At 37.5% G+C, this 16,649-nt stretch overlaps 1 long non-coding RNA gene across 2 annotated transcripts in view; it reads right to left on the reverse strand.

Moving 5' to 3' along the window:
• Positions 1-251: 251 nt before the first annotated feature.
• Positions 252-16,649, reverse strand: part of LOC149126781 (uncharacterized) — a 50,648-nt gene continuing 34,250 nt past the window's right edge. For both annotated transcript variants that reach the window (XR_016233481.1, XR_016233480.1), the window contains exons 3-4: positions 10,504-10,597; positions 252-336 (exon numbers count right to left, since the gene is read on the reverse strand). This is a non-coding gene — a long non-coding RNA (uncharacterized LOC149126781). The remainder of the gene's footprint in view (positions 337-10,503; positions 10,598-16,649) is intronic.

Below are 16,649 nucleotides of genomic sequence, written 5' to 3' on the forward strand. Positions count from 1 at the left end.
CTTCAACCACTTAAAAATGTGAGAACCATTCTTAGCTCACAGGCCACACAACAACAGGAGGAAGCTTGCATGTGGTTGGTGAACTCTGGTTTGCCAACCTGTGGTCAACACGGAGTGTTGTGAATGGAATGGGAGAGGGAGCAGGAGATGGGAGAGTTGTGGGTGGGAGGGAAGTTATGGGGGGGCACCGTAATCCAAAAGCTGTACTTTGGAAATTTATATTTATTAAATAAAAATTTTAAAAAGGCTTATATTGCTCATGGTCCTGCAGACTGGGCAGTCCAAGAGCACAGTGTTGGCATCTGTTTGGCACCTGATGAGGGCCTCCTTCCTGCACTGGAATGTGGTGGAGAGTATGACAAAGTGAGACAGAGCAAGTGTGTGAGCCCAGGTCTCCCACCCTCTTATAAAAACAGTAATGCCATCATGGGGTGCCCATTCTCATGATCTCATCTAATCTTAATTATATTTCCAAAATTCCATCTCCAAACACCATTAACAAATAAATTTAGATATTGTTTCCAATACGTGAACTTTTGAGGGACACAATCAAACCATGGCAATACTGAAATTCATCACAACTCCACTTTTTGAATCAAAGGAGCAAGTGGAAACTCTCTCCGTGAATTAAGCTGGGCTAGCCAAAAACAATAGCATCAACTCTAGTGCCTAGACTTTAGAAAAAAGCCTTCTCTGAGCTACAATTCCATGTTAAAACTTCAGCATTCACAGCCTAGATAGATAGATAGATAGTACTTTATATTTGTGGAAGAATCTGTGTATCTTACCAAATAACTGAATACATTGTTTATCATGTTGCCCAATATGCCTTACATAGAGATCCAAGTGATAAATTCCTTCCAAAATTTATTGCAATTGCCTTTCCAAAATAAGTTGTAGCCTCCCTAATTACCATTCAATAAATACCATCCAACCCACTGGGTTTCCTATATTGTTTTTGTGCCAAGACTTTATTGTGCTTTGTGCTTTGTGAAACATAGAAGATAATTTTGTCTCCACTGTAGCAACCAATTCATCACATGTTCCTGTTAAATTCCCCATTTCTCTAAAGGATCTTTGATATATTTACTTTTTCTCATTTTAAGATTTATCTTTACTATCTAAATGTATTTATACTTTATATTCATAAAGTATTGCTTATATTACATGCGTAAGGCCAATAGGTAACTAGAAGTTAGATGGGTGGATAGCTATACACATTTACATAACATGCACAAATGGATATATACAAACATGGGAAGTACAATGGAAAAATGAGGTCAAAGATGGAGATTTAATTCATTAGTAAGCAATTATAGTCACAGGAGAAAACTTTTCTTCTTCCTTGTAATGTGCTGTTTGCTTTAACATTGGTCAGCAATTTACCAAAAACAGGACAGAAGTGTTTGCATGATTTTGTCCAAAATATCAATTCATTGGCAAAAATAACTTAAAATGTATATCATGCCAATTAGACCTCAAAGGAAGGTAGTAAATGGAGAACCAAGAACCTTTCTATTCAACTGAAAACACCATGGGTGTCTAATAAATAGAGGGTGATGATGACATTATTAATTCTACATGTAGCTCTTTGAAAATGAGACTAAATTGTATCTATACATAGTCTTGCATAGATGATTTGTCAGTGCCCAGGTCTCTCCTGTGAACTCTTTTCTCCTTATAGCATCTTGACATTAGGGTCATGTCTTCAAAATAAAATTTTAAAGAAACAAGTTCTAAATCAGGATGATACATTTGTCACTGATAAAGAACTGAGTTTTAAAATGTGACCTTCCTACAATTCAGGTTACTTATACAGAAGAACAGTGGTGCCTATTTAAGATAGTAAAATTTAACTGATAGATTTCATCCAGTGGTAGATAATTTTAAGAAAAAAAGGCTAAAGAAGATTCTCTAGCCAAATATATTTATTTAAAATAAAAGATGACATTTGAGGTAATATGAAAATAGCAACATATTTAATCAATTCTACATAATATGGACCAATACATTTGGTAGCAAGATCTAAAGGCTATATATTATGACATCTAAGTACGATGAGACCTTGCCTCCACCTGATTGTTTCCACTTATTCAATCAAGCAAATTTAGTTTCTGCTGCATATAAAACACTCTTCTGGACATAAATGAGAACATGAAATAAAGTAAATAGACTGCCTTCAAAGAATTTTCTTAAGGAACATCCTTAAGACACACTGTGGGTACAAACATATTCCAATTCTAGGGTTAGAAGCCACTGAACCAGTACCTGGCTCTGTCCATCATTTCTTAGTTGTATGCTGCTACCTTATCATAACTTGACCATTCTTTTTCCATCCTACTTCTCAAAGGTTTAGAAAGATGTTACTCATGTTTAATCAACAAGATTTATGCTTCTTTCTCCATTTCTACACCTCCTGCCTTCATGGCCTGTTGAAAAAAGACACTAAGGGCAGCAAGATGTTGCAGTAGGGAAGGAATTACAGCTGTAGTCTAGGGAAAGGTAGTCAAAAAAAAGTGGAGAGAGAGAGTGCAATCTCATGAAAGAATTAGGTAGAAAATGGCAGAGGAAATGTCAAGAAAATTAGAGTGACACTGTGGACATACTTGGAGGGTGTGGACATGCACAACTCAGGACCACAGCAGACAAGAGCCTCAGTACCAGCTCTGGAGTCAGGTGAGACCAGTCTGCAGCAGGTCACATTAACAAACTGAAGAACACATTAACAAACTGATGAACAAAAACCATATAATTACCTCAACAGATGCTGAGAAAGCATTTGATAAAATACAGCACACTTTGATGATGAAAACTTTAAGCAAATTGGGTATAAAAGGAACATTGCTCAACACAATAAAAACTCTTTTTATGACAAACCCGTGGCCAGCTTCCTATTGAATGGGGAAAAGTTGAACGCATTCTCACTTAGATCCAGAACCACAAAAAGGATGCCTACTCTCATCATTGCTGTTCAATATAGTTCTGGAAGTTTTAGCCAGAGCCATTAGGCAAGAAAAAGAAATCCAAGGGATACAAATTGTGAAGGAGGAAGTCAAACTATCCCTATTTGCAGATGACGTGATTTTATATTTAGGGAACTCAATAGACCCTGCTAATAAACTATTGGAACTCATAGGAGAGTTTGGTAAAGTAGCAGGATATAAAATCAACACACAAAAATCGATAGCCTATGTCTACAGACAATACTATGACTGAGAAAGAACTTCTAAAATCCCATTCATAATAGTTAAAAAAAATTCAAATACCTTGGAATAAATATAGTGAAGGACATCAAAGATCTCTGATGAGAATTACAAAACATTAATGAAAGAAATATAAGACGGCACAAAAAAATGGAAAAATCTTCCATGTTCATAGATTGGAAGAATCAATATCATCAAAATGTCCATACAACTAAAAGCAATTAACAGATTCAATGTGATATCAATCAAAATATCAAGGACATTCTTCTGAGATATAGAAAAAAGGATGTAAAATTCACATGGAAACACAGGAGACCCTGAATAGCTAAAGCAATCCTATACAACAAAAACAAAGCTGTAGGCATCACAATACATGATTTCAAAACATACTACAGTTATAATCAAAACAGCCTGGAACCGGGACAAAAAAGAATAGATCAATGGAACAGAATAGAAAGACCTGGAATCAACCCACACATCTACAGTCTTATTTTTGACAAAGCAGCTAAAATCAATCCCTGGAGCAAGGAGTCTCTTCAACAAGTGGTGCTGGGAAAACTGGATCTCCACATACAGAAGTATAAAGCAAGACCCCTACCTTACACCTTACACAAAAATCTACTCAAAATGGATTAAAGACCTAATTCTACAACTTGATACCATCAAATTATTAGAGAATATTGAGGAAACCCTGCAAGACATCGGCATAGGCAAAGACTTCTTGGAAAAGACCCCAGAGGCACAGGCAATCAAAGCCAAAATTGACAAATAGGATTACATCAAATCAAGAAGTTTCTGCACTGCAAAAGAAACACTCAGCAAAGTGAAGAAGAAACTGACAGAATGGAAGAAAATACTTGCAAACTATGCAACAGATGAAGGGTTAACATCCAGAATCTGTAAACAGTTCAAGAAATTCAACAACAAATCAAACAATTCAGTTAAGGAATGGGCAAAGTACTTGAACAGGAATTTTTCAAGAGAGGAAATTCAAATGGCCAACAGATACTTGAAAAAAATGCTCAGGATCACTAGCCATCAGGGAGATTCAAATCAAAACCACCAGGATGTTCTCCCTCACCCCAGTTAGAATGGCTTTCTTATAGAAATCAACAAACAACAGCTGCTGGTGAGGATGTGGGGAAAAAGGTACCCTAATCCACTGTTGGTGGGAATGTAATCTGGTAGAGCCACTATGGAAGACAATAAGGAGACACCTCAGAAATCTGAATATAGATCTACCATATGATCCAGCTATCCCTCTCCTGGGAATTTACCCAAGGGAAACGAAATCAACATATAAAAGAGTTATCTGTACTCCCATGTTTATTGCAGCTCAATTCACAATAGCTAAGATATGGAATCAATACCAATGCCATCAACTGAATACTGAATAAAGAAATTAGGGTATGGGACCAGCGCTGTGGCATAGCAGGTAAAGTCGCTGCCTGCAGTCCTGGCATCCCATATGAGTGCCAGTTTGAGTCCTGGCTGCTCCATTTCCAATCCAGCTTTCTGCTATGGCCTGGGATAGCAGTAGAAGATGACCCAAGTCCTTAGATCCCGGGACCCGCATAGAAGACCTGGAAGAATCTCCTGGCTCCTGCTTCTGGATCAGTGCAGCTCTGGCCATTGCTTCAATCTGGGGACTGAACCAGCGGATGGAAGACTTCTTTCTCTCTCTGTCTCTCTTTCTCTCTCTGTCTCTCTCTCTCTCTGCCCTTGCCTCTCTGTAACTCTGACTTTCAAGTAAACAAAAAAATATTTAAAAAAAAAAAAAAGAAATTATGGGATATGTACACCACGGAATTCTACACAGTGGTAAAAATCCTGTCATTTGCAACAAAATGGATGAAACTGCAAAACATCATACTTAGTGAAATAATCCAGTCCCAAAAAGACGAATACCATATGTTCTCTCTGTTCTCTGAAACTAATAGAGCGTGTAAAAGGTCTATAGAAGTGAAATTAACACTTCGAGATGCAATGACTTTGACCAGCCCTTGCCTCTACTGTTGAGGAACAGGTTTTTTTTTATACAATTTTTGAACTCTTTACTTGTATAGAGTTAATCGCATGTGTATAAAGTTAATTGAAAATAGATCTCAGCAAAAAATAAGAATAGGAATAGGAGAGGGAGGACGAGTTGTGTTTATGAAATACATGAAGTTTGTATTCCTTAAATAAAGGGTTTCTGGTTAAAAAAGAAATAAATTATATGGTAATAGAAAAAATAAAACAAAACAAAACAAACTCTAAGAAAACCTTCCTGCCCATAGAGGGCCTGCACTTCTACAGGCAAGCAGAACCACCACCAGTTTCTCAGGGGTGATTGCTCTATGAGAGTCTTTTAGAAAGCCAATTATGTTATCTTGCAATAACCAATGCTAGCATTTTAATATATTAGCAGTTTGAATTGCTTCCCAGTCTTCACAGAGGTTTTTTTAGTCATTTTAGGAACTGTTTTAAAATAAATTTATACAGTGGCTATTCTGCATTATGCAATAGGAAACCTTGGACTTTTTTTTTTATTTGCAGTTTCAGACAAGTAAACACACACCAGAGACCATTCCTGAATCATAGGTGTCAAAGTTAACATCATGAATAGAAAATACAGGATTTCAGAGTTTGAATCAGACAAGTTCCTACTTTTTTTTCTGACCAGATTAAATCCTATTTAAATCATTGTCAACCACACGTCACTTTATCTCAAAAAGAGGATACTCGAGGGAAAAATAAAAAAAAGAAGACAAGAATTCTGAAAACTGTGGGCCAGCTAAAAACTATAGTTTAAAATGTGATGGATTCTTTTTCTTTGTTATTACACTGAATTATCAACAATACGCTTGAACCCAGTGAGAAGTGCACCAATATTTTCTGTTTGGTCCACTTAATGTCACAAAGTCTGTATAATGTGACAGCATTGCATAATGTATATACAAAAATATATGTTCTGTTCAGTTTATTCCCATGAAACTCTATTTCAAGTCTTAGAGTACAGGAAAATTTAGTGGCACTGTCTCTGGGCTGTTATTTGAGCCTCTGAAAGGTTGGGCATGTAATGTATGACTATTCACTAATAAGATCATTTAGTCTATAGGTCATAAGTGTTTCCCAAAAATCTGTCTCAAAAAAAGTATTACAGAATTTCCATGTCCAGCAATATGGCAGACTAAATCTGAAGACTCCGTCAATAAAAACCTTTGGAAATAGTGGGTAATAAACAGCCTGAATTATCTACTGAATGCTTAGCTGAGCTTTCAGGAACTAGAAGGTAATCTCTAGAAGCCAGCATTGAAAAAAAAGTATGTGAAAACCAGAATAGTAGGACGCGGGCATCTCTGTGGCTATCTTCATGTTTAGGGAAATGGAAGGCTTCTATCCTGGTTACTTAAGGACTGGGTTTTAATATCCAGGTGATAACCAAAGGTAAAGTTGTTCTTTTTATTAAAAAAGGGGGGGGTGGGTCAGGGAGAGGGGCTTAGGAAAGAGACGGGGTCATAAAAGTGAGATTTTTGGAAAGCATAAAAGGTAGAGAAGACAAGGCAAAGAAGTCACCAACACACACAGGAAGAGAATTGAAAAGTCAGAGGGAGGTGATCTTCTCGGAGCTCTATTGGAAAAGTAAAACAGAAAAGAGCCTCCTTGAAAATGTAAACCCAGGTGCACTCCCTTCATGGACAGGCAATGTCATACTGTCCGTGAAAATCAAAGCTGAGGATGAATAAGAAGCTTAGTCACGAACCACTGGTAGTCCTGGGATACCTGTGTACTTTCCAAATTCAGACCAATTGGAAGGAACACCACCAACTAAAAGGCATGGTCACAGGAAAAATTGTCACACTTAGAAGCAATCAATCCAACAAGGTCAACACTAAACAGGCTTAAAACTGGAAGAACGTAGGAAGATAAAGCAATCAAAAAGGAAAGAATTTTTTAAAAAAATGGAAAGTATAAAATCCAGTTGCCAAATTGCTTAGGCTTAAATAAGACACAGGAAAAATTGGAAATAAACCAGTTAGAACTCATACAAATGAAAAATCATGGCCACTAAAGTTTAAAATTCAATGAATAAGTCAAAGAATAGATTAGAAATATTTGAGAGAATTTGTGAGCTGAAATGTGAGTCTGAGGAGATTACAGAGAATAAGACACTGAAAATGATGGAGATAGAAGATACAATGAAGTAGCAGAGAAATGATAATAATGTGAGGTGTTTCAAGACATGGTTGAGTTCTGTTCCAAAACAAAAAAATAGAGAGAGGCATTTTGCAAGGAGACAATGGAAAAAAATGTTCCAGAAATGATCAGAGACATAAGCGCTCATATTGGAGATGTATATTCCGTAACTCTAGAAGTAACACAAATAAAAACAAGACCATACCCAGACACATTATTGCAAAACCAACAACCACTACAAAAAGAAAGCCAGCAAGAAAAAAAGTAAATGAATTGCAAAAGATAAAAATCAGATGAGACACCAGATGAGAACCACCACATGACAATGGAATAACACACTGAAAAATGTCTAAAAAATAATTCTTAAGCATGAAATTGAATAAACTAACATTTTTTAAGAGTGAGAGAAATATTATTTTGCCAAAAAGGTAGGGGGGAGAGCTAAGAAAATTTACCAGTTACTAATGTTCGCTGGAAGAGGTACTAAGCGACATACTTAATAAACAAAGAAACAGCTCATTATTGAATCAGTGGGATTCAAGAAACATGCTGAACAAATAAAGTGATAAGCAAGCGCTGACTGTATGAAATTAGACTAACTAAAAAAGCCTTTGGAAATTGAAAAAACACACTTAAATTATTCCTGAGTCATAGAAGAGGCAAAAATAAAATAAGAATAAAAAAAACTGGATGACAATGAGATACGTGTAAAGCAATGTTGTGAAGAAAATTATAATTTAAATTTATTGTAGCAACATAAAAGAAAACAGAAGAAAGGAAAAAATGAAGATAAGGTATTTCAAAATAGTTACATAGAAAAACTGGAAAATTATTAGAACTCTTTAAAATTACAATTTTAAATTGTCCTGAATTCAGCAGTTTCACGTGTCTATTGGTCCTGAATTCAGCAGTTTTGTGTGTCTATTGGTCCCTTTGAATGTGGAACAGAATTTTTAATTTAATTTTAATTCATTTAAATGTAATTTTTTTTTGACAGGCAGAGTTAGACAGTGAGAGAGAGAGAGACAGAGAGAAAGGTCTTCCTTTTCCATTGGTTCACCCCCCCAAATGGCCTCCACAGCCGCACACTGCGCCAATCTGAAGCCAGAAGCCAGGTGCTTCCTCCTGGTCTCCCAAGCGGGTGCAGGGCCCAAGCACTTGGGCCATCCTCCACTGCCTTCCCGGGCCACAGCAGAGAGCTAGACTGGAAGAGGAGCAACTGGGACAGAACCGGTGCCCCAACTGGGACTAGAACCCGGGGTGCCAGCGCTGCAGGTGGAGGATTAGCCTAGAGAGCAGTGGCGCCAGCCAAAATGTAAATTTTTAAATGGAAGCAATATGAAGTGATTTTTTCATTAAATATTTCTGCTTTTGTAGGACTTCACTGTTTTAGCTGAACTGCTTTTTACTTTAACAATTGAAAATTAATGTTCCAATTAGAGATCTTACGTGCAAAATACATACCAGATTTTGGAAACATAGTATAAAAAATGAATGAAATAAATCTTCAGTAATTTATATATTGATTACACATTCAAATGCTAACTCTTTGAATGTATCAAGCAAACCATATTATTAAGTTTATGAGTTTGGCAGCATTAATGGGAACAAGGTCAACATGTGAAATGTAGTAACATTTTTACACAACAAGAAATAATTATGAATAAAATTTAATTATGAAACAATTTGCATTGCTACAAAATTCCAAAGAACTATGAGACAAAGTACTGAAAGGCAAAAAGTGTACCTAGACAAAAAGAAAAATATTCCACATTAATTAATTAAAACTTTAAACATCATAAAGATGATGGTTCACTCCAAATATATAAATTTAGTGCAATGCAGTTTCATTTCTACATTTGAACGCTTGCAAGAAGAAATTAAAAACTAGTACAACTTACATGTAATTATAACAAAAACACATAGAAGATCTGTATATTAAAATTACAAGTACTGGTAAAATTTTCAAAATCCTATGAAAATATCCTGTCTGTTTTTGTTTTATTTGAGAGAGAGAGAGACAATACACAAGAGACAGAGAGAAACAGAAAGAGGGAAAGAACTCCAATCTGCTGTCTCACTCCCCAGATTCCTGCAAAAGCCAGGGCTGGGGCAGGCCAAAGCTGGCAGCTGGTAATGAAATCTAGGAGTCCCATGTGTGTGACAGGACTAGAACCACTTGAGCCATTGCCACTATCTCCCAGAGTCAGCATTAGCAGGAAGCTGGAGTTAGGAGCTGGAGCCAAGTATTGAACCAGTACTCCAGTATGGGATGTGGATGTGTTAACTGGCATCACTGGTTAACCATCACCCCTTCATGTATTTGAAGAGCCAATATCAGAAAGAAAACTTTTCACAGGTTGACCTATAGACCCAATATGAGCTCATTCAAACTCGTAGAAAAGATGAAAAAAAATTCTAGCCAGAATTGAAGGAATTAGAAGTCAAAACAATTTGGACAATGAACAAAGTTAGAAGATGCACTGTGTGATTTCATGGTCAACTATAAAACTTAAATATAAAAAAAATCCAGATATGGTAAATTGATTTTGACAAAAGTCCAAAGGCAACTCATGGAAAATATACTCTTCTCAACAAATGTTGCTAGAATAATTGACTAACCTATAATTTAAAAAAATCTGATCAATCCATACCCTTTTCCTATCACAGTAATTGAATCAGAACAGATCGTGGGACTGATTATAAAGCTATAAAATTTTAGGAATAAAATAAACCTGGGTTTAGGCAGAGAATTCTTAAGCACAATACCACATGTTCAAAAAAAGGTATGAAAAAGAAAGGATAAAAGATACAAAAGCATAAAGGGAAAAGACAGGGGGGTAAAGTGTAATTTTGATTTTTAAAATAAACGAAATTTCTTACTTTGTGGAATACACAGCTAGGAGAATGAAAGACAGACTGCCAGCTGAGAGAAAATGTCTGTCAATCACATTCTGACAAAGGATTTGGATCTAGACTATACCAAAAACTTTCAAATTCAACAACAAGAAGCAAACAAACCAATAAAAAGCCTACAAAAATTTGAGCAGACACACAATCAGAAAAGATATACAGATGGTAAACAAACACATGAAGCACAATGAACTATGCCACAGCACACCTATTAGAACAGCTAACATCCAACACCGAAGAACTGGTAATTGGCCACACTGAGTGCTGGCAGGGAAGCTGAGAAGATGGAACCGTCATTTTGCCTGTAAGAATGCAAAACTGTACAGTCACCATACAAAGCTGTTTGAGATGTTATATTGCTAAGCAATCCCTCTCCTCTTGACCAACTAGAAGATTATTGAATGTACATGAACTTAGTATGTGACAGAGGTGGCTGCCTTATAAATCCCTGGGGACATGATGGACCATTCAATTAAATGGTAAGGGAATAATTATTGATGAATAGTAAGAGGCATAATAGATCCAAAACTTGCATTGCATACACACACACACACACACACACTCACACAAACACACGGATCACAACCTAAATGTGAATAGGTAACTTTGAAATATTTAGAATAATAAATAAAGAATAGATCCATGATTATCAGGGTAGAAGACAACTTTTTTTTTTTTTTTTTTTTTTTTTGTGACAGGCAGAATGGACAGTGAGAGAGAGAGAAACAGAGAGAAATGTCTTCCTTTTTTCTGTTGGTTCACCCCACAGTGGCCGCTGTGGCCAGTGCACCGCGCCGATCCGAAGCCAGGAGCTAGGTGCCTCTCCTGGTCTCCATGCGGGTGCAGGGCCCAAGGACTTGGGACATCCTCCACTGCTCTCCAGGGACACAGCAGAGAGCTGGATTGGAAGAGGAGCAACCGGGACAGAACCCAGCACTCCGACCAGGACTAGAACCCGGTGTGCCGGCGCCAAAGGTGGAGGATTAGCCTATTGAGCCGCAATGCCGGCCAGAAGTCAACTTTCAAATACCACACTAAACATATAAAGGCAATGATGCTTAATCTGAAAACATTGCAGTTAAAAACTTCAATGTGAAAAAAAAAAGAAAACTTCAAACAAAGAAGCAAGTGGCCAGCACTGTGGCTTAGCAGGTAAAATTGCCACCTGCAGTGCCAGCATCCCATTTGGGCACTGGTTTGAGTCCCAGCTGCTCCACTACCGAGCCAGCTCTCTGCATGGCCTGGGAAAGCAGCAGAAGATGGCCCAAGTCCTTGGGCACCTGCACCCATGTGGGAGACCCGGAAGAGGCTCCTGGCTCCTGGCTTCGGATCGGTGCAGCTTGGGCCGTTGCAGCCATTTGGGGAGTAAACCAGTGATGGAAGATTCTCTCTCTCTCTCTCTCTCTCTCTCCTTCTGCCTCTCTATAACTCTTTCAAATATATATTTTTTTTAAAAAAAGAAGCAAACAAAAAAAGAACTACAAGATTTTTGTAGTACTTGTAACTGCCGACTTCTATCCAGAATATAAAAAAAGAATTCCTTTTAAAAATCAAGAACTAAAACTTTGAACTAGAAAGTGGGCAACGAGGGGCTAGCATGTGGCACAATGTGTTAAGCCACCTGCATCTCTTGCCTGACTGCCAGCTGGATTTCTGACTCCTCCATTTCCCACCCAGCTTCCTAACAATACTCCTGGGAAAGCAGCAGAAGATGCCCCAGTTGCTCGGGCCCCTGACTCCCACATGTGAAACACGGGAGAGTGCCAGGCTCCTACCTTCAGCCTGGCATATCCCCAGCCTTTATGGCCATTGAGAGAGTGAACCAGGGGATGAAAGATCTCAAACACTCTCTCTCTTTGTCTGTTTCTCCTTCTCAATCTCTATCACTTTGCCTTTCAAATAAATAAATTACATATTTTTAAAAAACTGAACAAAGAGTATAAATAAAAGATTGTACAACCCCCTTTTTTACTTTGTAGAATACATAAAGTATATGGATTTCATCTTATGGAATATATTCATATTTATATTTCATCCTTCAGGAGGTAAATTTAGGGAAGAAACTGGTTTACTAGTATAACAAAATAGTATGTAACAGCTTAAGTAGATGAATATAAACACCAATTCAAAAAGTTTGTGGAAAGCTAAATTAAATTAAAAGATAAGTGATGTTTGTGTTAAAAAAATTTGAGGGCGCTGGCACTCTGGCATAATAGGCTAAGCCTCTGCCTCCTGTGCCCACATCCCATATGGGTGCCAGTTCCAGTCTTGGCTGCTCCTCTTCCAATCCAGCTCTCTCCTATGGCCTAGGAAAGCAGTGGAAGATGGCCCAAGTGTTTGGGCCGCTGCACCTGTGTGGGAGACCCAGAAGAAGCTCCTGGATCCTGGCTTTGGATTGGCCCAGCTCTGGCCGTTGCAGCCATTTGGAGAGTGAACCAGTAGGTGAAAGACATTTCCCTTAGTCTCTCCCTTTCTCTGTCTATATGTAACTCTACTTCTCAAATAAATTAATAAAATCTTTTTTTTTTTAATTGAGGGGCCAGTGCTGTGGCATAGCAGATAAAGCCACCGCATGCAGTGCTGGCATCCCATATGGGCACCAGTTTGAGTTCCAGCTGCTCCACTTACCATCCAGCTCTCTACTATGGCCTGGGAAAGCAGTAGAAGATGGTCCAAGTCCTTGGGCCCCTGAACCCGCATGGTAGACCCAGAAGATGCTCCTGGCTCCTAGCTTCGAATTGGCGCAGTTAAGGCCATTTTGGCCAATTGGAGAGTGAACCAGAAGATGGAAGACTTTCTCTCTCTCTCTCTCTCTCTCTCTCTCTCTGCCTCTGCCTCTGCCTCTGCCTCTCCTTCTCTCTGTGTATAACTGTGACTTTCAAATAAATAAATAAATCTTAAAAAAATTGAAATCTGAGCATACTGGCATTTATAACAACACAAACCATACAACATATTGTTGAGCGAAGAAAGCAAGTTTCAAAGGACACTTTTACAGGAGCACTAAAATATAAACTTTTAAGTCATATTATAAATATGTAACATAGATGCACACATTCATAAGTATCAAAAACCACAACACCTACGGGAAGTGTTCACACTAGAATCTCTAAGCCGATTACTCTGAGTAGGGAGAGAGAATAAATGGCGGTGAGAATTTAGATAGATCAGTAGACAACCATTTGTATAAAATGAAAGGGAGAGAGAGGAATGGGTTGAACTAAATGTGGCAAATGTTGACAACTACTTAAATTTAGTGTTGGCTGTATTTCCTGAGTGTTTGATTTTTTTCATAATTTTTAAACAATTTCTTTACAGAAACATAGCATTTTATAACTGTTTTAAACAATGTCAAGATTATGAGAACACACATTCATCCTCCCAAATAGCTCCATTAAAGGGCAACATTCATTTAGTTATACGCTTCTGAAAAATAAGATTTATTGCTATTTCATATATAACCCTTGGAATAAAACACTGAGCTTTAAGCAGATCCTGAAGAATTTTCCATGAAGGGACGGGGTGATGATTTGGGATTAAAGTTATAGCAAGTAAAGATCTGTCTGTTCTGCATGGAAAGCCAAGACACTGTGGGAAAAAAAAAAAAAAAAAAAAAAACACACCTAAATGAAAGATCTCTGTGAGTGAGATCCCAGCGGAAAGGACGGGCCATCAAAGAAGGAGGTACCTTTCTCTGAAGGGAGGAGAGAACTTCCACTTTGACTATGGCCTTGTCTAAGTAAGTCGGAGTTGGTGAACTCAAGAGGCTTCCATAGCCTTGCAGCTCATGACAAGAGCCTAGGGTGATTACTGACACCATAAATAAGAGTGTCAACTGTTATATCAACAACAGGAGTCACTGTGCACTTACTCCCCATGTAGGACCTCTGTCCTTAATGTGTTGTACTATGCGAATTAATGGTATAACTAGTACTCAAACAAGTACTTTATACTTTGTGTTTTTGTGTGGGTGCAAACTGTTGAAATCTTTACTTAGTATATACTAAATTGATCTTCTGTATATAAAGATAATTGAAAATGAATCTTAATGTGAATGGGATGGGAGAGGGAGTGGAAAATGAGATGGTTGTGGGTGGGAGGGAGGTCATGGGGGGAATAAGCAGCTATATTCCAAAAGTTGTACTTTGGAAATTTATATTTATTAAATAAAAGTTTAAAAATAGGAAATCAAAAAAAAAAGATCTGTCTGTTCAGTGTTCTTACACCTCTTGAATTATTGTGCATTGTGCATTTTTTTTCAATAAATATCAGATTAAAATCCTAAAGCCATTTCTTAATTTGCTTGAGGGGCAGAACCTCAGGTAAATAAGTGAGATTAGTACCAGAAGACTCATCGTATGCTCTGTCTAGTTACTCCCACTGATAGCCACCATTTATAAACAATTGTCAAAGCTGCACCCAGAATTTAACATTCAGAAAGATCCTCTCAACTCTCAGCAGGATAGCATGAATTATTTAATTTCCAGAAATTCCCAAAGCTTCTTTTCACAAAAAAAAAAAAGTTCTTCTTTCCTCCTCTATTTTGACAGTTATATCACCTTTTTTTCTCCCTTCCAATGCCTTCATGAAGTTCTTGATATGAAAGCTAAGCCTTCCCAGACACCTGTTATTTGAAATGAAAAGCTGCAAGGTCTTGTCAGCCTCCATCTTACCCTATTTAATTCACTTCGGAGTTCACAAAATGGCCATTTCTATAATGCATTCCATGTTTCCGGATAGAGGAGATTGCTAGCACAGTAAATATCCATCTAAGCCTTCTTTCTCATCAACAAAACATGCTGTTTGTAGTACCCACACATCAACAGAACTTCCTCAAGCCCGCTACTATTGCTTTTTCATAATTATATTTTATAATCCTCCTTTACACACGAGAGCTCAATTCACTTCCTCCTACAATGCATTAGCATCCTCTTCAAATCCATTAGTGGTATCACAAGCTCCACAGCACCATTCCCTCTTCAAAAATTTTTTATTATTAAGTTACTGTACTGCGAGCTGGGAGTCTATGAATATTTAAGCAAGGCATTGTATGTTTATGTACACTCTGCTGAGACAAAAAAAATAAGCCTATTCACCCTAATATTTTGGCAGTGATTTAAAAGCTGCTATGTTCTTCAAGAAGTGTTTGCTCAAGTTGAAAATGATTGTTATAAATAAGTAAAGAATCCATTTTTAAAAACTCTTGATAATTTAATCCTCACCTATTTTTCAATCTACAAGAAAAGTGCCAGTACCTTATTAGAGGTAAGAACAGGCCAACTGACCTCACCATTCAGAGAAGCCTGGACACTTCCCTACTGAAAGAATACTTATTCCAGTTTTGCTGGTTCTGCATGAACTTTAAAATATTGCAACTGATTAGTCCTACATATTGTTGGTTATAGTGACATCTCTACGATTGTCTACAATTCTATAAGTTATATTACTGTCTTGAGTTATTTTAGTATATGGATGGATATCAATGATCCATTAATTGGACCCACAATAAAATTAATTGCATGATTTTATGCACCACATAGTTGGAGACAAAATGACTTAAGAAGGAGAAAGAGACAGAGAAATTATAGGAGGAACCCAAATGTCCACTGACAGCTGAATGGATAAACAAATATAGCACATCCGTGAAATGGCATATTTTTTAGCAATGAAAAGGAGCAATGTACTGATTCATAGTGTGCAACATAGATGGAAAATTGAAAGCATTATCCTACATGAAAGAAAGCAGTATCAAAAAGCCATATGATATGACTCCATTTATATGAAATGTCCACAGTAGGCAAATCTATACAGACAAGGAATAGATTAGAGGTTATTTAGGATGTGGAGATGGGGTGGGGAGAGGAGGAAAAGGACATATGATTTCTCTATTCTAGACTGGCTGCGGGGATGGTTATGCATGTCTTACCTACACTAAAACCCATTGATATGTCCAGTTTCAAGGGGTAAATTATATCATCTGTGAATTCTAACAATAAATCTGTTCTGGAAAAATAAGTTGTCATAGCCAACTTCATTTCTTTAAAAAAAAAGGCATATTAATTGATTATGTCACCTTGGACACTTGGTATCAGATGTGTGTGTGGAGGGGCAGGTGGGAAGGGCTGGGAGGAGGTAGCCCCTAGAAGAATCACTTTGCAGTCACTACCCACGTGTCACTGCACCATGTGGAAGCTTTGAATGGTGATGGAAGTGGTGATGACTCTTCTACCTAAAAAAGGTGGTTGAAAATGTCTTCTTTGAGTGATGATATCAGTAGAGTGCTAACAACAACAAACCGGAGCAGTCAACATTTCATATAGATTTATTTAAGGAAACATAGCTGCCACGCTTCTC

This window comes from Oryctolagus cuniculus, chromosome 5 (assembly GCF_051225735.1).
Source record: "Oryctolagus cuniculus isolate XC-2025 breed Fujian yellow rabbit chromosome 5, ASM5122573v1, whole genome shotgun sequence".
NCBI classification, from domain to species: Eukaryota; Metazoa; Chordata; class Mammalia; order Lagomorpha; family Leporidae; genus Oryctolagus; species Oryctolagus cuniculus.